Below are 4,182 nucleotides of genomic sequence, written 5' to 3'. Positions count from 1 at the left end.
CGCTCCCCCGCCGCTCGGGAATCACGCCACCGACCCGCCCCGCCGCCGGCCCGGCCATGACCAGATGGGCCCCGTAGGGCCTAGATCTGGGCCGAACTCCGCCGCCAGGCCGCGCTGCAGCGCCACCCCGCCGCCAACGACGCCGCCGCCGTCCAGCCGCTCGCCCACCCTGCGGCGAGGCACCCCGCCACCAGCAAGACCGTCGCCGCCGAGGAGCACCCCCCGGCGCAGCTCCGCCCCGCGCCGGAGAGCCACCGGGAGGGGAAAGGCAGGGGGGCCGCCGCCACCAGCGACCCAGGGGCCAGGCCGGCCGCGGGCGCCAGCGACGGCGGCCGGGAGAAGGGGAGAGGGGGGGCTGGAGGGGGGAGAGATCGGGGCGCGGCCGGCCGCCCGTGGGGGCGGCGCGGTTGCGAGAGGGGGAGGGGAGGGGAGGACATCAATGTTCCTATTAGAATCGATGATGAAGTGCATTGGGAGCATGTTCTTTGTAAACTTGAGGACTGGGATTTATTATGACAGTATTTTACCAGCTCAAGATTTCAGATGGTCGACCAATGGGACTAACTACCTCTGAATTCTGATGCAGATGAATCAACTGCAAGCTAGTACTGCAACTGTCACATTTTATTTCTACTACTATATGCTATACTCTGTATTCTGCTCTGCTCTCCAATACTAGTACTATGTTCCACAATAATGCTCCTCCACTGGTGCCTTCGGGGACATCCGATAATGCTCCTCCACTGAAGAGGGCACATGTATGACTGACAAAAGCATTGCTCAGCTCCAGCATTCCAGGCACAGACACACGGTAAGAGAGACACCATTGTCCCAATCCTAGGGCCCTGCCGTCGACGGAGGTATGGAAAGGGCCAGATTTGTATCTTTTTCTCCATCTTTCGAATTTTTGCCAGTTGAGAGTTGAGACACACGCATGCAATGGATGTGTAGGTGTGGCATGTGGCTATTATCTACTCTTGCTTCTTTACGACCTGACCTGAGTAACCATGCAATGCGGATGATTGTGCTCAGCTCCGCGTATATCATTATCAAATTCACTACTAACCAAATCTTTGTAATGACTCCGTTTGTTATGCAGCTAGCTGCCTGATACTGGTAAGCTAAGAGCAACAGAGAGCATGCATGAAGACCCACTACTCCTTCTATCTAGTGTCAGTGACACTGCTGTTCCTAGCAGCGGCCAGCCAGCAAAAACCTACAATGCTGGCGCCGGTGACACTTCTGGGTTGCCCCGACAAGTGCGGCAACGTGAACATCCCATACCCCTTCGGCACCAAGGATGGATGCTTCCTCGCAGGCTTCCAAATCGTCTAGGAACTGCAATCATGACCCAAGTAAGCCATTTATCTTGACCGAGGATTCCTTGTCGCCAGTGGAGCTCACCAGCGTGTCGGTCGCAGAGGGGAAACTGCAGGTGCACGCCCCGTTCTGCTACAACTGCAAACTGAACCAGACGTACAACTCGTCTAGGAACTACATTGACATATCCTTCCCGTACCGATCCCCGTTCCTCCTCTCGGAGGAAAGCACTGTGTTGATGGGCATAGGGAAGGACCCTGTCAGGGCAGTGCAGGAATTCGGGCCCTCTTGCGATGTTACAGTCGAGTCCTTTGCCGACCATGTCAATGGGACGTGCTGCTCGGGCCGCGGTTGTTGCCAGGCCACCCTACTGCCGCAAACCTCCAACAACATAGTGACCATGAAGAGCTACGGCTACCACAACGGTTGCGCCTACTCCATGCTTGTGGACAAGTCCTGGTACAACTTCACATCGCTGGACCTTGACGGTGATGTTTTCTTGCGGAAGAACGATGCCAGAGGGGTGCCCATCGTGGTAGACTTTGTCATGGTGAACCATTCCTGTCCTCGGCCCGGCCAACAGGCACATGATGGGTACGCATGTGCCAATGATAATACCATGTGCGTCCAAGTACCCTTCTACCATGACACTCCAGGGTACTTGTGCAGGTGCTCGCAAGGGTACCAAGGCAATCCATACATACAAACGGGTTGCCAAGGTACATATTTCTATCTATCCTTTTTCAGTTGTACCCGCATGTCTGTATTGATATTAACCGTACGTATATGCATGCATGTCTGGTTAATTTGTTTGTAGACATTGATGAATGTGAGATGCCGGAATTGTATCCTTGCCTGCCCTACGGGAACAAAAGGAAATGCCACAGAGGGGCACTGCTCGGAAATGTTTCCTCTGCCAGCAAAGGTGGCCGTAGGTAACATATGCAGCACCCCATCCACACTCCTATTATACCTTCAGAAATTTAATGGTGAACTGCCAAATGCATAATATATCTGCTCTAGTTTGGTCACAACATATGCCAATTTATCTAGTTACTGCTTTATGCGATGTAATATAAATCGACGTCCAATTTTTGAGATAAGCGTAACGCAATTTGTTTTATGTAGGTGCAATAGATGGTCTTTTTGTCATAACACTTGTGGTGTTCTTTCTCCTTCTCCATAGACAAAAGAGGAAGATGAAACAACTTTATCTGAAAAATGGAGGCCCTGCACTACAAAAGGCAAACAATATAAAGATTTACAGAACGGAGGAGCTCAAGCCAATTTTGAAGTGTGCCAATTTTATAGGAAAAGGCTGCTTTGGTGAAGTTTACAAGATCTTGATAACCAACACTAAAGAAGCCCGTTACCGACAGTGTTGCACATAACGAGCAATTTGCAAACCAAGTCATTATTCAGTCTCAAGTCATCCACAACAACATTGTAAGGCTCGTAGGTTGTTGCCTAGAAGTTGATATCCCAATGCTAGTCTACGAGTTCCTCTCCAAAGGTAGCCTCGATGAAACTCTTCACAGCAACAACAAGGTGCCTCTAGATCTTGATGTACGTTTAAGTATTGCCGCAGAATCAGCGGAAGGTCTAGCGTACATGCATTCGAAAACCGGCAAAAGAATTCTGCATGGTCATGTGAAACCAGCAAATATACTCTTGGATGATGATTATGTACCAAATATATCTGACTTTGGTATATCAAGGATGATTGCAAGGGATAAGGAACACACTACATCTGTGATTGGTGATAGGACTTACATGGATCCAATATATCTTTCTTTTTTTGGAACGAAGGCTCAAGGGGAGCCCGACTTTGAATTATCAAAGCCATCAACCGGCCAGGATTACACAAGGCCACCAAGCAAGACCGACCGAAAGATACAAGGGAGCTGACAGAGCAGTCTACAACGCAACACACACTACTGCACACATAGAAATACACATGAAAACCTGCAAGTAATGTCGAAGCCCGCTGCACCTCGGCACCAAGAGCAAGGGAGCAGAGTAGCGAAGGGTTAGCCAAAGGCCTGCAAGAACTACGCGCAGCCGGATCGTGGGATTGGGATCCCAAAACCTGTCTACCAACACCGAAGAAGACCCCAATCCTCTCGCCTAGGCTCGAAGGCGCCACACCGTCGGGTCGTTGGGCGCTCACCCGAGAGCAAGAGCAAGTGCCGGTCGCAACCCAGAGCAGGCCTAACTCACAGTCCTCACCACACCGGAGGCACACCATTAGCTGCGCTGCCACCTGCCCGGGCCACCGAGAACAGAAGGAAAACCACTGGGAGGATTGATGAAGAATAGACTGCAAAGACCCAAGGGCGAAGCTTGGGAAGCCTCTGCTTGGACTCGCCGCCGACGAGCTCTCTCCAACCTCGGCACCATTCACCCGGAGAACCAGACAACCCAAGGCGGCGCCTCCAAGGAGGGAACGACGTGTAGGACGCCGCCACCGCCCAACCCGAGACGAGTTTTGGGCTTTCACCCGGGATCTGGGACGGGGGTGGATACGGGAGACCTCAACGGTGCCTCGAAGGAGAGAAGGCAATGCGCGCACGCACCCTCACCGCCGTGGTCGGAGAACCGACCAAGGGTTTCCCCCGGACTCGAGATATGCCACCGGCACCCCACCAGCACCGGAACTGCCAGCGAACGCTGCAGATCGGACACACCCGGAGGGGGAGAGTGAGCAGAGGGGGAGAAGCAGCTCGACCTTCAGATCTGGATCGGGCACAGCCGGGAAGGCCGCGCCACGACCACCGCCCGCCGGATCCGCGCCTCCCGAGCAGCCGGGGACGCCGGCCGTCACATCCCGCGCACGCCGCCTGTCGCAGAGGCTGCGCCGCC

General features: G+C 53.6%; 1 pseudogene; it reads left to right on the top strand.

Annotated features, from left to right (window-relative positions):
* The first annotated feature begins 478 nt into the window (after nucleotides 1–478).
* The window catches only part of LOC119339795, a 4,373-nt pseudogene continuing 669 nt past the window's right edge, over nucleotides 479–4,182 (top strand).

Source organism: Triticum dicoccoides, chromosome 7B, assembly GCF_002162155.2.
Source record: "Triticum dicoccoides isolate Atlit2015 ecotype Zavitan chromosome 7B, WEW_v2.0, whole genome shotgun sequence".
NCBI classification, from domain to species: Eukaryota; Viridiplantae; Streptophyta; class Magnoliopsida; order Poales; family Poaceae; genus Triticum; species Triticum dicoccoides.
Note: the sequence above shows the minus strand (reverse complement) of the source record. Positions and strands in the feature narration are given on the sequence as shown.